At 37.8% G+C, this 22,660-nt stretch overlaps 1 long non-coding RNA gene across 1 annotated transcript; it reads left to right on the top strand.

Moving 5' to 3' along the window:
- Window positions 1-14,820: 14,820 nt before the first annotated feature.
- Window positions 14,821-16,775, top strand: LOC122864688. Its single transcript, XR_006375279.1, has 3 exons — window positions 14,821-15,045; window positions 15,134-15,278; window positions 16,166-16,775. It is a non-coding gene; the product is annotated as an uncharacterized LOC122864688 (long non-coding RNA).
- The last annotated feature ends 5,885 nt before the right edge of the window (window positions 16,776-22,660 follow it).

The following is a 22,660-nucleotide window of genomic DNA, read 5'->3' on the forward strand; positions in this document are numbered from 1 at the left end:
CCCAAGAATGCAAATTGACAGCTTGCTGTTAGGACATCTGGCTAATTCAGCACTGTAAGCCCCACTCAGCTTGGCTCATTTAAATCCTCATCCCAATAACTCACTGTCAGTGTAACTCAATGAGTTGCTCATTATAACAACAAACAGTGCAGAGTTAAACAGAGATACTATGTTGGTTCCTTTTACAACAACCTCGCTGATTCAATCAACGTGTGCCTTCTGGACATTGACGTCAGCACTCTTATTGGATTTCTATTTGGGTTTTAGTGGACTGATATGTGTCACTGCCAGATATCACCTCCCCTGTCTGCTCTCACTTCCTGTGAAATTGAAACAAATACACTACTGAAAAAGAAAAGCACAGTAGGAAGAAACCTACAGGGATTTTGATATTATATGTGCACACAATTTATATGGCCATACTTGGTTTGAATTATGAACAGCACACAACTGTATTATGTATGAGCTTTTCAGAAGTATCAAGGAAAGAACCCCTCTGTGTAAAACTAAATTGTGGAGTAGAGGCTAGTGGAACAGGGGCCTGGATGCAGGTGGGGCAGGATTTTATTTCATTCATTTTTTGGAACAAGCTCCTAAACATTAAACCAACAATACTAAGCCGTTACTTAACAGTTCTTGTTTTAGAATTTCTCAGGGGAACCGGAAATACATTTTAATATTCTGCCTGATTGCCTTATATTAGCATGGTAATATGAAAGTCCCTATCTCTTTGCATGACCCAATTAAAACCTTAATTATGCATGGCTAGATCTCATAATGAATATGGAGGAGATGGTGTTGGGGAAGGCCTGTGCGTCATTATCTTTCTCATTCTGTTTGGGTTAGATTGAGGACTTGCTGGGTTGCTGCAGTTTGGATCACTGACACAAGCGCCCACCTGATGACTCTACAATAGCTGCCTGCACACACATTCACACACATATAAATGCACACACACATGCACACATACTCATCAAGCAATACTGACTCATTTATAAGCCTAAGAGCATGAATGTATTCGTAAAAAAGGGAATTATATCACTGGTAGTTGTTGCAAGCTGAAAAAAACAAATTCGTACATCTATTGTCATTGTACTTGGACATGACACACATCTCATCTTGGATCTAAATCTCTGCTTAATGTGTTCCCATCATCATGTTTCATACTAAAATAGGCCTTGGGGCACAGTAGACATGGTATTTCTGAATCATCATAGTAATGTCCAGATGGGACTCTGGACAACGTTTTTTGTCTGCAGTATTTGATATTACACAACAGATATTGTAACAAAGAAAGGAACAACTAGCTAATGTTTGACCATCAGAGGATGGATGGTTGGATGGAAAATAATAAAACAATTAATTAAGATACTTATATAACTGAAAAAAGGTCAATGGAAAATGTAAAAAAAAAAATGTTATTCTACAAAAATAAATTTTTTATGCATCCCTGGAGGTTAGCGAAATTTAATCTGAGTGTGCCATGTTGAGGCAACAGTTTGAAGCTTTGGTCAATAGGTCAACAGTGGCTTTCTTGGTGGCAATTCAAGAAACCACTGGTCGACACCCAGTAGTGGTGGAAGTCCTCATGCTGAAGAGGGGGGTCTTTTGGGTTTGGTCAGCTCAGGAGTTTCTGGAATCAGCAGGCAGCTTATGTGATCACAAAAGCAAAAACGTGCTGTCCCAAGTAAAGAGTTCATCTTGTTCATGGGTAAATGTAAGGTGGATGGGTTCTTTGTCATCATTTACTTCTGCATTGTAACAGACTGCCATGAAAAAGGAGCTGACCCTGAACAGAGAGCTCTCAATCTGCAGTCCAATCCTCACTTCCTACATACTCATGGATTCTCTGTGGTGACTGAAAGGATGAGATTGCGGATATAAGCAGCTGAAACTGTCATGATCCTGCTAGTCTCTCTTGTTTTTCCCCTGTGTTATCCCCTTCCTTGTGTGTTGTGAGTCCTCTGTTGGCTTTTGTCTCCTGTCTTGGTGTATGTGTGTCTGTCTGGGCGTGGTACTCCATGCAATCACAACCCACCTGGTTCTCCCTCACACACCTGAGGCACATCCACTAATCAAGACTCTACAGTACAAATACCCCGGCTCTTCGGCAGATCGTCAGTTAACCTTTGCAGTAACAAGAATGCCCTAATTCATTCTTGTGAACCTTTGACTGATCTTGTTTTTCTCCTATACCTAGAATTGTCTCCTTGTCATCGCTTCCTTCCTACCTGCCTTCCTTCCTACATGCCTGCCTCTCTCTGCCATGCTGAACAAACCCTTTTTCTTACCATTACCATCTCTGAGTTTTTGCGTTTTGTTTTCCCTTAGGGACAGGGTAAGGACCAGTCAAAATAGTTCAGGCATCTGATATGGATGCTTCCTGGGCACCTCCATGTTGAGATAGTGTGGGCAGTTATTAATTATGTGTGATCGAGATGCCTATCTGACATTGAGTTATTAGCAATCAGGCATTGTAATACATAGGTTAATGGAATTCCCATTAACAGCACAAGTTAAACCTCACAGCCTTATAGAATGTGTTTATACAAGTACATTAAATAATATGAATGTCAAATGAAAAGAGGCTTCATGAACACAATAACAGAAAGTCACAAAAGGGCTTTTAGGCATGAAATCCTGGAGTTAATGACTTATGGTGATATCTGTATTCACAGTGAATAAATAAATGTTACACATTCACATTAAGTTTGCTCGCTCCTTTCCAAGCCTGTTCCAGCAATGACTCACAAAACCTATGCAGCACCATAAGAAAAGGCTGTAATGGATCAGTAAAGGTTTCATAATAGATTAGATCATGACAAATGAGAAAATAACTATTTATCTCCATGATAAACAATGACACCAATTTCTCCTGCTTCCTCTGTAATTGACTATTTAAAAGGATGTTTGTCATGAAAAAGGTCATGATTTAGCATAATATCATTATGACTCAGACTTGGGGGTTTTCAGCCATGCTGGCTGTAGGGATGGCAATTTCAGTCGGTCAGTGACAGACAGAAGAAAATGTTAAACAATTTGTGATTTCACCCACTACCGTCATGCAAATATTTGGAGTTGGTGCATCAAGATAAACAGTTGGTGGTGCTAATAGTCCAGTCGGCAGATGCCATCTGACATACTTTGACTTATTCTTTTGCCTGTATGTTTTGTACTTTTATCTTTATATGCTAAATTTTAGCATGCCACCATGCTAACTGTACAAGTTAACATGCTAACAGACTAAACCTTGCATATTAATGCGTGTAGGAATGCTAATGAGCTAACATGCCAGCTTGCATTTTTTATTTGTTTCTATTTAGAAACAGAAATAAAACAGATGTAGTTGTTGTTGCATTCCTTAATCAATTTTACCTTCTAAGGTAACTTCATTTTAAGTCCACTTTAGTTGCAGTGCATCTGTATCTTTGTTTGTTTTGACAAAGCAATCAAAAATGGAAGAGACCTCAGGAAGAATTAGATGTTGTGTGTACACAACAGATCAATGTCAAATTTCAGTATGGACAATCAAGATGACAAGATTATAGATAGATTGTAAACATATATGAAAAATATGGCGATGACGATTTGGATTATTCAAGCATAACAAATACAGCATTATTAAACTTGTGTGTGGTTGTATAGGTGTGTGAGTCAAAGTGAGATAAAGAGATGAGATATTTAAATTCAGTGTATTTCTTTGCTTGCTTTTTCATGTTTTTTTTTCTCCTGGAGTATCGTTGATGAAGCCAAAAATTATTTTTATTATTAACAATTATTCACCTGGCCAATTTACATGGAACATTTTATTGGTGTGACTACAGAGTATGTCTTGATATTTATTGTCTAGGCTCCCACCTTGTAACTCCCTTCAACATAAACTTTAGGACACAGGAATGAAGGACAAGGTTAATGCAGCTATCTGCAAGGCTTTGTAGGTGACAGCTGTTTGTGTGGAGGGATGTACCTCATTCCACATACCACATCTGTGGTGAGAGGTAGGGGTAGGGTTGGGCGATTAAATGATCTCAAACTGGGATTGTGATCAAATTTATGTCGATTTTGGTGATAAAACTTGAACATTTTTATGAATTGTTGAAAGAAAAGGAACTTTTGCGGGCATTACCCCATACAAAAAGTGATCCAAAAGATGCAAGGAGATAACAAGCACAATTTCGTACTGCACAGCAAAAGACATGATGCCCCTAAGCACAGTTTAAAGGGATGGGTTCAGGAAACTGATTAAATTTTGATCTTAGTTGTGCCAGTTCCTTTGTGATCCACTTGTTTACATTTTCTGTCTCAGTAATGTACCTCTACAAATATTTGAGACTGAGTTTGCTTTCCTGCCAAAATAATTTGTGATTGTAGTCACATCTTTTGTTTAATTATTTTAATACGTTACAAGGCAGGCTAACTTGAGTTGCTTTGTTAAGGCAGATAAATATATTTTGCACAGTTGTTGTTCTATTTTTTGTTAATAAACGATTCTGAAGTTTAAATAATAACCCTCTGGTTTCTTCAGGATTCAGTCATTATAGTCTTCAAACTGGCAGCATTATCAAATTATATGTCGTGATAAATATCAATATCGATCAATATGGGAGGGGGGAATCGTGATTATATTTTTGGACAACATTTTGTTACCTTTGGACAGTGCCAGACTGGCTGTTTCCCCGTTTCCAGTCTTTATGCTAAGCTAAGTGAACCAGCTGCTGGCTGTAGCTTCATATTTACCAAACACATATGTGAGTGGTATGGATTTTCTCATATAACTCTCGGAAAGAGAGCGAATGAGTGTACTTCCCCCCAAAAGAACTATTCCTTTGAAAACAGAACAGTGTTAAGAATATAATGACATTTTTCTGAAAGTTCTGATGTTATTCTTTCATATGATGTGGTAATAATTTTTAGTAGAACAAAAAAAACAACAGGGCCAAGCATAGTCCTATAGAATCATAGAATCAATCTTCTGTTTTTCATCACATCTTCTTACCAGTTTTACTTCTGAGTGGTTATATGGGAGCATCTGAACATCTTTATTCTGACCTGAGGTTTACTGCTGAAAGGGCTATGAGGTTTGGAGGAAGCATCTTTTAATCAATAGATATGATATTCCTCAGTATGCGAGCACACAGTGCACCCAGAACCACTAGCACAGGCATGCTAATAATTCCCAGAGTCCACAGGTGTGTTTTCTGGGAAACGAGAGGCGATTTTGGTGAGAATTAACAGGAAGCACCAGGATCTCAATTCCTGGTATTCAGCGCCAGTGACAGGTTCTGCAACATCTAGATTAGGTTTAGATTTATGACAATACAACCCCTCAGATCCCCTCAGTGCTCACAGAATATGGGTTTACACATCACACATACAATGCAGTAACAAAGTATAAGGGCAGTGATGTGTTTTTCATTGGGTTCATAATCTTTTAATAACCTTCTAGTACAATATAGAACATAATTATTTTTCCAATTCTGCTTACAGTATACCTACAAACCTCTACTGCATAATTAGAAAGTGGTCAGACTACACAACATGTTTGGATAATCCTGTTGTTCACATTGCCAAGTACAATTTTGATGAGGCAATGTTTACAACCCTGTTTGTATTTTATATTTCTATTTTTTCTGAGCATCATTAAAATTGGCTGAAATATTGATTTCTCAAAGTCTGACAGAGGAAAAAATAACCTTTTTTAACACTGAAGACACTACTTAAGTATTACACATCTTAAAATACCAATTCATGTCAATTGAAACTGTGCTGTTATCAGTGGTAGTGTATGTGGTAAATGGAGCACTGATCATACTGATTAAATACACACATAGAAAATGTGATTATGTACTGAAGAGCGAAACTCCACATCTGTGTGAATAGACAATTAGGTCTTTACCCACATCCTTTAATTAGGGGGTGTATTTATGTCTGTTGTACACACATTTTTACTTAACTAGCGCCCTGTCTGTATAACCCCATTGTGACATCAGTTCAAAAAAAAGTTGAATTTAAAAAAGAATAACTAAACAAAGAACTATATCGTCATTAGAATACAGTGAATTTCTTATTTTCAGGGGATCGCTGTGAGTAGGCAATTGAACTGGATGTAACTGATTGTTTTTTCCCACACCCCTTGTGGTTGCTGAGAAATTAAAAGCAATCATCCACTTCCCCTCTGCCTTTGGAAACCCGAGCCGATAATAGCAAACCACTAGGAAGGTGGTGATTCACAGTCACCCTTGACCCCCTCCTACAACAGGGGGAGAGCTCCTCTGCTGGTGGCCTCCAGTGAAATGGTGAGGGAATACGTCACACACTGAGACAATCAACCCTGCAGCACAACTGTGAGTTCATGCTGGCGTAAGTTGGAAAATGTGTGTATGTCTGTGCGTATTTCTCTCTGCGTGTCTGCCTGTCTTTGTGAGCAGGTGTTAATGCACAGTTGATCAAATGGTTGGAAGGGGTGCTCTTTCTGTGCCTCAAAGCCTATTTGTCCCTGTATGTATGTGGGTGTGTGCTCCATGTGGCACATGACTCAGTTACATTTAGTATAGTTTTAACTGTACTGTAAATATGCATTTGCATCATTGTGTACGTAAGAGCGACACAGTCAAGCCAAGTGTTTCTGTACTGAATGACTCCTCCCACATAATCTAAATACTGCAACATTTATAATTATTTCTGTTCCAGGATTTCTTACAGTACTCTCTCATTGCTTATTCTTTTTGTGGTTAACAACATTTTTCACTAAGACTAAATCACTAAGATTTTCTCTTTTTTTCCTGCCTCTGCCTGCCCAAAAGGTTCTTCTGTCCACACAGGTTGTATTCTATATTCTGAAACAAGAAACAAATGTGGTACAGCAGCCTAACTATACATATACTTTAGGGTAAATGTCTTCCACCAACAGCAGTGTAACTTTTTCTTCCTTTCAGTGGCGAGCTGATGAGATTTCTAACCATCCAACTAAAAAAGTTAACCCAACCCCTCCCAACCCAACCTAACCCAACCTGACAAACCTGTTAAAGCATTTGCATTTTCTGTCTGGTTCTGCCTTTGAAAAATACACTTATTCGCTTACTTGCCAAGAGTTAGATGAGAAGATTGATGCCACTAACGTCTGTGTGTTAACTATGGAGCTAACTACGCTAACTCACACAAACTCTTGCTCTCTATACTGACAAGTCCACTCTGCACTGGAGGTTTCAGGTTTCTTTGCTCGTGGCATTGCGATTGGCTTTCAAACTTGTGACGTACCAAATCTAGCTTGCCCAGAGTCCGTTTGAATCTAAGATTTTAGGGAAGTGTACAGACAAATCCCTCTTCAGTAGAGGAATGTTAAAGCACCTCTCTAGTGACAATACAAGTCAGTAAAGTCAACTTCTGACATTTTAGGGGACATAAACATGAGAAAAACACTTTTTTGTATAGAGGGGTACTTTAACTATTGGGTGGATTGCCATTTGGTTCAGACATTCATGTCCCCCTCAGGATGAATGACTTTGGTGATCCCCTGCAGAATATATAATAGATTTTCAAATTATAATATTGGCTAGGATTGGCTGGGTTAGACAGCTTTTTCTCCCATGTAATGTCAGCAGTATGCCTTGTGTTTCTTTTTATGCTTTTTATGTGTCATGTAAAGCATTTGCCTTGTTGAAAGGTGCTGTACAAATAAACTTGCCCTGCCTTACCTTAGTATATATGAAAATCATGTACTAACAGAATGTAATTTCCCACCCTAAGATTTATTGTGCTTAATGCTCAGAAATTTCATTTACAGTGACATGAGCAGAGAACCAAAGTTTACTATCAAATGAAGAACAGCATAGTTTTTTAGATTTCAGTGGAGCCGAAGTGCTGGCAACAAATTTTGATTTTAATCGATGTTTTAACTTTTAGGAAGACTGAACTTTGTTGTAAATGTGGAAGAACAGACAACAGCATTGCATACTACACAAGGAATTTATTGTAAAAGCAATAAAACTAAATGGTACAAACCCTTAAGGGGGTAATTGTACAAAAGGAAATGTACCAAATGAAACATCCCTTCCACACTAATAGAGTCTCACAGACGTAAAGGCTAGAGCAGGTTTGGAACACAGACAAAATGAATGCTGGTTTATCCACAAAGGAACTGAGGTTATGAAGGAATCTGTGGGGGGAATGTTAAGGTCATCTGATGTGTCACTTCCTCTGCTAGATGAATTCAGAGTGAATAAGAGCGACGATAAAGGGGCGTCTTTGGTTCTGAAGACACATAATTAGCAGAATAAATTTAACAGATCTGGAAGTTTGATGCAATCTCTGTTGCAAACAAGCATCTTCGGTAGTGCTGCAACATTAATGCATGATTAATACAAAGTTGATCTAAAGTTTGGGAGTCTTAAAATTTTGATTAGGGACTCTGAAACACCTATGGTATAATGAAAAGAAATATCTGGTAGAAAATGAAGAAGGAATAATTTTGCAATTTATCATTTTTCACATACACCATCTAGGAGACAATTAACCTCTCCATGTAAGAGAAAAAAATTAGCCATCAGAAACACCTGGTGAAAAGCATTGCTCTGAATGCCATCTGAAAGCACAGGAAATTGATCCACCTCATGATTGCTGCGCCACACTCAGCTCGAGGCCATTTACTTCTGGGATACTTTATTTCTGTCCTTAAAATCAATTCATATGAATAGAATAAGAGCACTTGTCAAGCACAACAGAAAGAATGGGTCTGAAGCGTACAGTGTAACAGTAATTTATTTGAAAGAAATTATGTTAAGGGTGGCAATGTGATTGAAGCATAATGTAAAAAAACTCTGATCTAACAGCACAAACACATCTGTATCTCATGTCTACTGCCACATAAAAAAGAAGGCAGGTTCTCTGTTTATTCCCAGAAGGAATTATAAGAGCAGCACAGTATTTTAAGAAAGGACACTAAGGAGGGGCAGTAACAGATCTTGGCTCAGGCTGTACAAATTGTCATGAATACACTAATAAGTATGTGAGTGAGTTTGCTTCATAATTAAGGAGATGAGCATTTGAAAACTTAAAAATATCACTGGAAACCAAAAGTAGCCCGCCCCCCCAACAACTCACACACACACACCTTTCTGATACCCCGGCTCTAAGGATATTCAGCAATGTTTTGGTCTCTGAATATGAGTTTGTAATAATAGACCCATCAGTGTATTTCTCAGAGAGTCAGTTTCAAAAGTATATAAATAAATAAACTATAATGCTTGACTTGGATTCCACTCCAACACAGCTGCTCTGAAGTTTGTATTTTCATTTCCTCAGTTGAGTTGGAACAGATAAAACATCCACATAAATGCTTTTAGCCATCATGTTGTTCTGATAGTTTTTCTAAGGTATAATGAATGCAGCATGAGGATGCATGCATCTGAAGATAAAGTGGAAAAGGCAAGCTTATTGATCAATCTGTGTCTATGCATCTGTTGTAGGGAGAAAACACAACAAATAATCTTTTGATATTCAAATCATGATTGATAACTGCTTTATTATCAACAAATAGTTGTCGTGTGTAGTTTCACAAGTTTTTGTGTGACCATTGTCAGACTGGGAGTCTATAAAAATTACACCTTAAATTACACTGACTTTGGCTTCTCCTTGTTACAGCACACAACCAAAATTTTTGCAGTACTCCACTTGTACCTACACCCCACCCAGCAGACAAAAAGTCATTTATTATGCCTTATTGTTAAAGAAACTGTTTAGATGTACCGGGAATTACTGAGTTGTACCAATATAACATACTTTTTCAGACCAGTTCTGCATCATTGTCTGCATTTGAATCCTCAATCCTATTGCTTAGTACACACATTCATGACAACTGTAGCTTAAAGCCACTTCGTGTAGGTCATTTGAACATTTCTGACTTCTATGCCATTGGTAATCTAAGAACAGACACTGTGGATGAAAGCAACACTTAAACTGGATATGATTTCACCAGGATTGTCTTATCATTCTACACACAATTCCTACACATAGGGGCTCTGGCTGGCAGTAAGACATTTCTCAGCAAGCCACGGGCTTGTCATCCAACAGTAGGCAGCAGCACACATGATCAAGAAACATTTTAGGTCACATAACAAAATCAAGAGTCTTAAAGATCTGCAATAGAATATGGCATCCTTTGTGTAATTCTGCCTCTCGACTCTCCTCTCAGGCCACTCTAAATGTTGAAACTATTTTGTCTGCTGGAGTGGGTCAGTGTATTGCTACACGCTCGGTGCTGTTCAAATATCATGCCACCTATAAATGCATGAATAACAGTGTAATATATTCTTCAGCACATAGTAACATACTGCAGTATACTTCTCCTGGTCAGTAAGTTATGTCAAATGTCCACATATGCAATGTGAGGAGCAATTTAGTCTCAGTCCTTCTGCCTTGCATTTATGTATTGGGAAAGTTTGGCGAAACCAGGAAAAACTCTTTGAGAACATGCAAACTCTCAAAGTCAAAGTCTTAGAACTCTAAGTAAAGTCCTATCTACTCTGTTGTGAATCCCTGCTAAGTGTGCCTTATTAACAAATACTATATTTAGATTATATATCTAGTAGAAAGATCTTTCTTCTGCTCTCAGAAAAGCAACAAGAAGATTTCGTCCTCCACAGTCTTTAAATAGCCTCTCTGTGAATCATGGTTCTTTCAATAAAGACATAATGGATTGTGTCACTGTTTCTGTGACTGACATGGTGACAGCAGTAAACATGAAGATGACAAATTTGGGAGCGTGGGCAGTGATGGAATATTAATGAATTAAATGTCTTTATTTTGTTCTAAGTTGATCATACTTGATGTGTCAAAATAAACTTTTAAAAAAACAACAACAAAGAAGACTTGTGCCTTAAAACATCAATGTAAATCTATGTTGAACTGAAATCTCTTACATTTCTTTAGTAGTAAAAATGTAGGTTAGACCTTTTTATTTATTTATTTATTGCTATATTTAAGTAACTACAATTATAAAATAAAGGCGATATAACTGTATAATATGGTGTAGACACGATCAGTGACAGGGTACATTTTAAGGTAAGAATTATTATTAGGAGGGACTGCACATAGTTTTTCAATAATGCATCATAGAAATCTGGTTGAGTATCTGCTTTTTGTCTCTTGATAGTATAATCATTGCACTATCCAAGTAAAATGTGTATGAGATGTGTGTGAAATATAGTGTATTGTATGGTTTTGATGGTTTATCAGCCATTTAGCTGAGCTGAGCAGAGTGCTGTTGCCGTGGTGTCCAGAATCACTGAACTAGACCAGTGGTCACTAACCTGCAATCCATTTTATTGTACGAGTGGTATATGACAAAAGCATCGGTAACATATTGGACCTTTTCTCCTCAAGACATGCACCCTATCATGACTAAAAAGTTAAAAAATAATAATAAATTGTAGGCCTAAAACAAAGAGCAACATGCAAACTAATGAAGCATTATTTATCAGATTTCATTATTTCTTGATTTGCTATATTTGTGCTGCAATAAAAACACTGAATATCAACAGAACTTTAGTGTAATTGTTTTCTTTTTTTCTCTGGCAAAGCAGACTTGATTGTGAAATGCCAAATACTCCTCCGAGATTCATTAACTTTTATGGCAATCACTTCAGCTCCCCGGATGTTCAGGATAGAAGAGAACGTCAAAGACAGTAATAGTTACAATAATCCTATAATGTAATAAGCTGCTTTGATTGTGGTTTGCATGAAATCAAACTAGAAAAGAAAGAATAGTTCTCAGTAGCTTTACTGAACTGAAGCTCTTCATTGAAACAGACAAAAAAACAATTAGCAGGGCAGCCCTTATTAGTCGGGGAAGTAGAGTTTCAGCTGAACTACTGTACCTCTTGACTCTAATCAAAGCTTTTCCAGCACAGGAACAGTACCCTCTCTAGTGCAGAGTAAGAGCTCATGCAATCCCAGGGCAGTCATTTCATAACATCTTCACAGCTCTGGAGTGAGACTCCAGGCTTGTTTACAAAATGGTAATACAGGTATTTATGTCGCGTGCACAACATACACACAGATGAACCTGACATCCACGTAGTCCATGAAGTCTTGACTGACTGCTGTTTCCTACTGCTGTTTTCTGTTTGATTGAGGTGATGATGTCCTTGTCAAGCAGAGGGAGAGGAGTCCCCTGGGATAGAAGGAATGAATTTACACTAAAGTTTAGTTGTCACTGTCGTCATGCTGCATCTTTTTAAACCATCTTTTACAAGCAACTACAACCAGCTCTGTGTTTATATTTACAGTATTATATGTTTATCTTTAATGTAATTCCATGACAACTTGCAAACTCCATCTGCTGATGAAGATCATGTGATATGATCACTCCATAACAGCTACTAAATCGACCTTCAGGTGAGATATCAGTTGTGTGAAGAGGGTTAATTACAGTAAGATCTTTAGAAATGTTTTGCATTTAAATCCACACATTCAGTAGCTAGTTAAGCAGCTAGCATACCTTTACTATTCCACATATCATTTTTAAAAAATGTATTTTGTGGATTCAGTTACTGACTGTACTGTGATGCTGGACATTACTAATTACCCTTGAGGATATATAGAGAGATTTCTAATGGCTATCAGTTGTGAAGAAGGTCCCTTATCCTCCAAGAAATTCTTCTGTGAAGCCTTTCTGCAAATGACCAGGCATGGTCTGATGGCTGAAATCAAGGCAATAGGGCTCTTAGATGAAGTAGCCTTTGTCCTTGCTTCAAGTGGAGCAAGCTTTGATCCATAACCCATTAGAAGTACATCTACAGAAATCAAGTCTCTTCTTTGTGAAAGAGCATTTGGATCTGAAGTAAAAAGTAATTGGTGGAGTGAACATTTGGTGCACAAGAAAAAAAATGCATGCTGTTATTTATTTTCACATGTCAGACTGTAGATTTGTTTGGTCGCCAGATAGATAATCAACAGCAGCAGTAAATAAAGAGAGCTGCAATTTCAATCCTTGTAGTGACATGAGGGTTTACTTTAATCTCATAGTTTTGCCAAACAAGCAATGTAGTATCCATTTTAGTAAAAAATACTGAGCATCTTGAAAAGCAGCAGAAAACAGAATTATACAGTAGCTGTTTCACTCTTCTGCGTAAAAGAGGACACTACCTCACACAACCACCTTTCAAATCTGCAGGGGGTGAGCCTTTACTAGAAAAAGTTTTAGTTGAGTATGTATTTAGTTTTTGTTGTATTCTTGCTAAAGATGGATGACATAATTTCTGTGTAACTACCAGCCATTCAAACTGCTATCCCTTTTGACATTTCTGCACATGATGAAATCAGTGAACACACTGAACACTGTGTAATGTGCAAATGTGATAGTTTGCTATTAATTAAAGTGGCAGTTGGTGAGAATATGAGCAAATAGCGTCATTTCAGAGCACAAAATGAGACTATTATCTGTTATTGGTTTACAGGATTACTACTGAATATCAACAGCTGTATTCATTTAATCCCTATTGTGTTTGCTGATGTTCAAAATTATTATCTTCGGTAAAAGAGCAATTTGTGTATCCACATTACTTTTGTTTCGCATTTAACTAGTCAGTGTGAGTCTAAATTAATCAATTTTCCTCTCTCAGGCTAACCATATTAGTTATAAATTGACTCACTCATTATTGACAAATTGATAGCCATTAGCTATACCTCTCCAGAAATATTGGTGGCACATGGAGAGTTCAGTTGAGGAACACAAATATCTTTATATCTGTCTTTTTGGGTCCAAGGTCCAACCTGTCAGATGCAACAAAGGTCTGGGCGGACTTGAAGTTGCAGTTTACAGTCACCACCAGGGTGCTCCAGCAGGCTAAAGATTTTAAATATTCCTGCAGTTAATTTTTTAAAGCCATGTTTCAAACAAGACTTTACAGCCATGTTAGTGGCTCTATGAGGCTCTGTGAGGCTGTGATTCAGCACAGCGGTGCTTTGAGCTAAATACCAATATCAGCATGCTAATATGCTCACAATTATAATGCCCCATGCAGAAGTAGCAGGTATAATGTTTACCATGTTCACCATCTTAGTTTAGTTTATAAGCATGCTAACATTTAGTAATTAGCATTAAACACAAAGTTTAGCTGAGGCTGATGTTATTAGTATTGGACAAATTAAAATGCTGACCTGATGATAGCACTAGATGAAAAGTTAGGGGAACACCAAAGTTATGGATATTAATGACGTGATCGTCAGTTGCAAAATGTTTTCTTTGCTGAACTGTTTCCCCACATGCCCCGACACGTCTGGCTGTTCAGCTTTACTCACGTTTTTTCCACAATCCACTGAGCACAGTGGATGAGTTATCTCATATCAAAGCCACCAGCAATGTGCTACGTGTATTTTTCAGACACATAATCTCCACAGAAACAGGGAGTTGAGCCTTATCATACAAATTAAACAGTCTTATGACTTGATCCAATATGATAACTTGGCAGAGTGTGAGCACAATTGCCTTGTAACTTACTAGAACTTCAATATTTAGAGTAGATATCAACAATACTTACAGTTAATTAGTCTGCAGTAACTTACAGTAAGTGAAATAAGTGTATGTATCAGATATTTCATTATGTCTGTATCGTTCCTAATATCTCGCTATGTATCTTTCTTCCTCTTACTGTCTGTGTATTTCTCTGTCTCTCTGTCTCTTTATTTCAGTTTATGTATTTTTTTTTCTCCAGCAAATTGCAACACCATCCACCCACTACTGTCACCTTTCTTGTACACTGTCCACAAATCAGATATTAGATTTATCTATTGAAGGCTATTTCAAGGAAGGAGAGGAGAAGGGATGCTGTGATCCTGTGGATAGCTTCAACATGTGCTGTAAAGAATCACGTGCAGCTCAGCTTCAGTAAGACCAAGGAGCTGGTCGTGGATTCCCAACACAGCAAGATGCTAGTGACACCTGTCACCATCCAGGGTTGAGGAGGTGGAGATGATGCAAGAACTGCCAGTACTGTACCTGGGGATGCACATGCGTAAGCAGCAAATTAGACCAGAGACATTGTACAAGTGAGTGCAGAAGAAACTTTTCTCCTTGTTTATTCAACACAATAACACCAAGCTGTTGTGCTTGACATGGTGTCTGTTGTGTTTGCAGAGGTCTGCTTAGTACGCAGCATGAGAGCAACAGAGAGGGAGGATGAGGACTAAAGTAAACTCCATCTTAGAAAACACCATTCGCCCACTATGCTAACCTGATGCTGCTATGGATCATCATCAGACTCTGCTTTATTCCCCTCAAGGTGCAACATGGAGTGCTTTAAGTACTATTTTGTACCGTCACAGTGTGTAGCACTTCCTGTACAGACAGTCTCAGCTTAGTGAGAAGCTGCAGAGCATCTGCATTGTATGTATGAACAAGCATGGATGAGATATACCATGAAGCAATATACGTATAAATGTATACACATACTTTATACTCTCTGATTACTGAAGTTTAATTTTTCATATATACAGAGATATGTTTCTATGCATGATGGATCAAGTATTAAACATCTGCACATTGCACATCTACATGCATGTACTGCACATTTACTACACATTTACATGTAGATAGGGGCACATCTTCAACATCCTGTGAATCCAGTTAACTTTTCACACATCTTAATGTCACTTTCATTGTTATATATTTCATCTACATTAATGTTCATCTAATTAAATCATTTCAATTTTTCATTATGCATAAACTGGTTTGTCTACCTTAGTAAATCATCTCATACTGCTGCTGCTGCTGCAGTTCATCACATCACTTTTATTCATTGACTGAAGGCATCAGCTGCTCTCTTCTAAGTTATCTCCTACTCCTTTTTGACCAATTCAATTTCTATGTGATCTTCCGTCAGCACACTTTCCTGAGGAAGAGTAATAAGATGTTACCTGACATAATTCCTTTGTCCCCCTTTCATTCTGCTACGACAACACTTTGGCCACAAGAATATTGCAAAGGCACTCAAATGTGCATCCACAACTTTATGACTTTGGTAATCCAGTGAGATTATTGTACTGTTTACTCATTGTTAGTTAACTCTGCAGTCCCCTCAAATGTAAATCTATACACAAATATGATTTCCCTCTTCACCAACTTCACCACACATACTATAACCACATATCTATGTGCCTGTTTGTGCAGATGTCTCTTCAATAAAAAGCTGGAAAACTGAGAGAGGGAGGAGGACTGCACCACAAGAGGAATACAAAAGATGAGGACAACCGGAAGTGCTGCTGCTCCCAGTTCAGCCTGAGAGGGGCAGAAGAGAACTAGAGATACCTTCTCTGAGCAGGTTTCATGCACACTGCCTGATGAAAGTGCAGGCTGTGAAGTTACTAAGGGACATCTCAGCTGTTTAGTCATAGAACTGAAATTCAGGCATTGATTCTACTAGTTTCCTCAGGTTTCTCTAAAAACTCATAACAGAGGTGACTGTCAGCCTGTAATTAAGCAGACATTAAGCCTACAATGTAATACAGTTACTTTGAGCAAAGCTTTTTCATGCAGTGTATATAGTATTTTGTCCTCACCTTGCATATGTGCTGTATATACACATATGTATAGACACGTGTGCGCACACACACACACTACATGCTTGATGTTTCTGAGTAAAACCTTCATCCCATGACACACATCTTTCTCCATATTGAGGATGACATCAGCACTTTCAGCAGGTCACACACTAGTCTGACAGTGATTCATCACATCAAGGTCTTCTCAATAATCAGGAAAGAAACAAGTGAAAGCTAGATTAAAGCTGTCTTTCAGCACGTGTGGTACTGTATGTTCAAGTAGGCCTAGTTGATCCAACGTATCTATGATAATCACTTAAATAAAACTATTGAAACAGCTTTTATTGATCTGAATTAGTATTTAATGTTGATACTGATATTTCTTGCTTACCTATCAATATTTGCCAGTTAATGTAAAAAATTAAATTGGCCTTAATGGTTACATTATTTTGGTAACATAGGACTCTTTCCCTGCATATAAACAAAGTTGGTTTTAAAGGTCCAGTATGTAGGATTTAGTGGCATCTAACGTTGAAACTGCATTTTGCAACCATTTGAATACTGCTCGGATCATCCTCCCGTTCCAAGTGTGTAGGCGAAACTACAGTGGCAGCAAAACTGGTTAAAAAAGTGAAAGAGCCAATCTAGAGCCAGTGATTGGTTTGTCTGTTCTGGGCTACTGTAGAAACATTGCGGTGCAACATGGTGACCTCCGTGGAAGGGGACCCGCTCCCTAGATAAAAACAGCTTATTCTGAGGTAATGAAAACACAACAATTCTTATTTTCAGGTGATTATACACTAATGAAAACATACTTTATTATTTATTATTATATTCCATTTCTGCCGATATCTCCTCCTAAATGTTACACAACATAACATTTAAGAGCTTTAACTTAAGAGGGAGGAATCAGTGAGGAGGAGTGAGTGTGTGATGGTGGTGAGTGTAAGGCTGCTACATCTTCATGTGGGGGCGTGTGCTAGTTTTCGTGGTTAGGCAGCAGGTGGGAATAATTTTTAGCCCAGGAGCCTCGTGCTTCAGACCTGCCCATTCCACAGCCTACACCCGGGGTTGGGGTGGGAGTGGACAGTGTGTCAGCGGTTACTCATACTACGACTTGTAGTGGTGGATCAATAATCAAATAGAAACATGACTTCTGGTTGTCTTTTGTCTTGTGCTTTTCCCCCGCATTTCATGTCCTACTATGAAGTGGTGATATCATAGTGGGCTGGTGGCAGCGGTAATGTTTGTATTAATAGTGGCAGTGTAGGAATTAAACTGTCTGGTGCTTTGGCACATTGTTATAGTAGGTACTGACTATTACTTATCAATGCTACTCAGAAAAGCATGACAGAAGCAGAGACTGAGGTAATGAACTATTCTGCTGCAGAGGCAGTGGCATACAGCCTCATAAAAAGAGGGAGAGCAGGGGAAGACTTACATTCTCCCTGCAAACTGTGTAGCAGGCTGAAAGAAAGTAGCTTGTTTTAAAACCTGTTAACTAAAGCTCAAAAGTTACAGCGAAACAAAGAATGACAGCCACTGGAGGAGGCCAAGGACCAAACTGTGAACTTTCCAAATCAATGACCACATTGGTGTTGTTATTGCAGATGTGTTAGACACAACAACATTGTCAGACAGAATAAGTACTACCTACCTGTACTAAACTCAAGAATACTGGAGTATTCAGTATGAGTTTAGATGGAGATGTAGTTTGGCCTGATGACAAGATGAAATTGTAGATGTTTAAATTTCCATTTTTCTGAGCACTTTAAAGACTCCTCATCCATGTTGCCTTAAAAGTTGCGATTGAAAGTTAATTTTTGACTTTGGAAAAAGTAGTTGATTAAAACAATTTCATCACAAGGTTCATTTAGTAGCTGTTTTGAGCTTTCAATTATAACATAAAAACATATAATCGAAAACTCCACAACAGCTACCAAATGGTCTGGTGGGCTACTAATTGTTTTGTCATATGAACAGCACTGTATGTGAGAGGAATGAGGTTGTCAATCCCAAGTAATGTACATGTTTTATAATTAGTTTTCATGCTATTTCTATATTAAAAGCTGTCAAATATACAGTATATAGGTAAGCAAACTAATCCTTCAACAAACTCTTAACACCACAATTTTGTTTTGTACGAATATTGCAATTTGCACAACTGAGATACAGTAGATCATATGACTGCCACTGTAACATTGCATATACAATGTGAACACAAAGTTGTATCATGTTTATTGGCAGTAAAGCATAAAAAACACACTTCACATTTGAGGTAGGTGTGCACAAGTTTGTCTTGACAACTGACTGAAAACTGACTGATTTATACATGCAAGAGGAACACATATCGAATAAGCAACTTTCATACTGTTTTTCTGCCCTGACATAATAGGACATTTTCCCAAAGTTCTAGTTTACTTTCTGTGCATATTTTTGAGAAGTTGCACAGGGAGTGTTTTTTATTACTGGGAACATTCTGGCAACTTTGGAGGTTAAGAACAATGCAGCATGATGCCTGCAGTCCTCCTCTGTTTGTGTGTATGTCTTCAAATACAATGTGTCAGGACATGGGGTACATCAGAGGGAGTCAGAGTATGCCAGGAGGCATGCTCAATATGGGGACAGATGGCTTGCAACTCCTCCAAGACATCTGTTTACTGTGAGTTACACCATTCGTGCCAGATGCTAAGAAAAATGGGTGATGGACAACCCATCACATTAATCTCTCCCATTCTAAAGGGCAGTTGCCACGGCAGTGTTTGATGCTTTTTATAATAAAATGTGTTGAACATAACGGAAAAACCATAATGCATTTCCTCTGTATACTTGCATTCCAGCTTGTCCAAATCACCTCTATAAATCTCCTGATTTATAGGTATGGCAGGATGTCTGGATGTACTCTAGATGTAAACCATATGTTTCCATAACATATGGGAGTCATATAAATATAAACATAAATCATGAATTGCTTGTTTAAGCTTGACTAAACAAATGTGTTTCAGTTCAGTTCAACTGACAACTTCTATCAATGTGATCACAACTTCATTTTCAGTAAAGTGTCGATTGACACCAGGAGTTATTTTCCTTTGCACTGTTTTTTCTTGCAAGTGGAACAGATTTTGTTTGTTTCAGTACTGTAGTGAAAAAAATCTTTTTACTTTGACTGAACTAGTATTTAATGGTCCAGTGTGTAGAATTTAGTGGCATCTAGTGGTGAAATTGCAGTTTGGATCCATTTGAATACCGCTTGCATCACCCTCCCCTTCCAAGCGTGTAGGAGAAACTACGGTGGCCGCAAAAAACGCGAAAAGCCCTATCTAGAGCCAGTGTTTGGTTTGTCCATTCTGGGCTGCTGTAGAAACACGGCTTTGCAACATGGCTATGCAACATGGAAGAATGGGGACCTGCTCCCTCTGTAGATATAAAGGGTTTATTCTAAGTTAATGAAAACACAACAGTTCTTATTTTCAGGTGATTATACACAAATTAAAACATACTTATAAATATTATATTCCATTTCGGCCAATAGCTCCTAAATGTTACACACTGGACCTTTAAAGCTGCACTTGTCAATATTTTCATATTAACAATAGATCAAATAACTAGTGAAGGGAGTCGCTCGTAGTGATGGACCCACAGAGAATGATTGCCCAACTCTGCAGTTCTCCTCATCTTTATTGAGTGTTTTAGTATCTTTCAGTCCATTGTTTTGTTTTTACAGCCCTCAGCTTTACTTTTCAATCCCACCGCTCTCATCAATCTTGTTTCCAGCTGTTTTCAGTGAAACAGCTTTAATAAAACCACTGTGCACTACCTGCTCAGCACCAAGGGACAGACAGACAAGGTTAGTGACTAGCTGGTGAACATAGGTGAGCATTTAGCTACTAAAGAACCAAATATTTCTCTCAGGAGTTGGTGGAGACCAAAAACAAAGCTAAAAGGAGAATGAATACTGGACTTACATTCATAAAAGTGTCCTGAAACACGACTACAAATAAATGCAAATATAGCTCTGTATCAGATGGATGTGTAAATAGGCAACTGTTTGCTAACGCATTTGCAACTTTATAAGGTAATTGATTATATGTCAATGTTGTGTTTACAGTTTGTTCCCAAGTGGCGAAAAAACAAGATGCATTTAAGCTGCATATCCATTGTGCTCCATTTAGACCTAACTACAATATTATTTTTACTGTAATGCATGTTTGGTTTGAATAACAAACATCATATGAGCAAAATAAAAAAACAAAACCTTCTACAGAAGTATATTAACTCCTACATATTACATAAAGAAACAGCCAAAGAAATCATAGTAAGTAATTTGAGTTCAAAACATGATGTTTAATGTCTATTTACTACAACTATGAACTGTTGCAAATACTCTCCTTGTTTTTCTAGTTTTATGTTGAAATGGGCAGTCAAGCAAAAAATAGCTCTCAAATTATGGGGCACCACTTTGTAATTCAATTTTCTGAGCACAATCAATTATGTTACATCTATCTTGGCTGAGACTGTTTCATGCTAAATGAAAACAAATACAGATGTCAGTCGGGCTAGTGCTTCTATAAGTGGCTCAATCAATCTGTTTTTCAAAGTAATATTGTGGTGATATATACAGACTATTTTCTTCAAATAAGAGGTCCCTTTGATGAGAGGTAATTTTATGTCATGAATTTGAAAACCCTTTCCCATAAAACCTGGTTTGGTAAAGGAACTCTATTTTTGCGCAGTTGTAGCTATGACTGTCCTCATCAAGCAAGATCAATCTATTCTATCCAAGAATAGAGTTTTACTGATAGATGGTTTATTTCCGGATCCAAAAACATATAAACATTTACTTTGCAAGCCGTTGGATTTGGACTTAATCCGGCACAATTTACATTAATTTGGTAGACAAATTTTCTGTGATGCCTTGGGTATAATGTCAGGATCAAAGTGAAATTTGGATACATAGTAGTAAAAGGAGCAGTACAAATAGGACAAGCCAATAGGAACTGTTCGGAAGAAAAGGCCCAATAGCCAACTGTGTTTCAAGAGGAATGATAACGCCACAAGAAATACTTCTTCAACTTCATCCTCTTCTGTGTGAGAGAGAGAGAGCATGAGAGGCAGAAAGAGACATGAGGACTGGTGTTGGATTCTGCAGAGCTGTCATGTAATTTGCTCTTCAGAGCATCCTTTTATTTGAATTTGCATAAGTGTTTCTTGGATCTCTGCAGTTGCTTACTTCAAAGTAGCATTCTTGATCAACAGGGCTCCAAAACCTTTAGAGACTGTACTTTTGAGAAACCCAGCAGAGAGGCTATAGTGAAAATATTTCAACTGTCTGTAAAGATTATAGCAGCATATACAGTAGCTCCTCTCCTGAAAAAATATGTTGCATCACCATCATAATGCAGGTGCATTATTCAACACTTTCAACCTTCGAGAGCAATTTGATGTTGTTTGCAATTACATGTCAATAGGCTGATCAGTGGCACTGCTTCACCCAGGAGATGCACTCTCGTTGGCTTGGTTCTGACAGAGTAAAGTGCAAAAATTCGGATATTATCGGAGCCAGACATTTACAGCACCACTGGGGCATTCTAACAGCACTTATTATCCTTTCACATGAATACATACCGTAGGCTACACATTGTCTATTGTAAGTCAGTGGACCAGAGAGATACAAAAGCTGGATATCTTGCCAGTAAAGGTCAATACTTTCTCACAGTAGGTATTGGATTGGCTTTGGAGACAAAGCTTGCAGAGAAAGAGTGCAGCAAGGAATTACTTTTTGGCACACAAAAAGAATATATATTTGTTCATGATATAAAGCATGAAATATTTCCTTATTTGGTGTAATAATAATGCTTTATGGTCATTTATGTATTTTGTCACCTTCATTAAAGGTGCAAGTTTGTTGTGTGGCATCACTTCAATACTATTCTTTATATTTGGTTTTAATAAGGTCAAAAGAAGAAAACAAAAATATTTAAAGAAAAGCTATTGGTTGATTTTGCAGTTATTATTATTGTTACTATACAAGTATAATACTTTATATTGTTATTATATATACAGCAGTGGGGTATGTGGGACCCCAAGCAATGAGGAAGTAAAGTCAGTGTCAACAAAACACAAG

Source organism: Siniperca chuatsi, linkage group LG17, assembly GCF_020085105.1.
Source record: "Siniperca chuatsi isolate FFG_IHB_CAS linkage group LG17, ASM2008510v1, whole genome shotgun sequence".
NCBI classification, from domain to species: Eukaryota; Metazoa; Chordata; class Actinopteri; order Centrarchiformes; family Sinipercidae; genus Siniperca; species Siniperca chuatsi.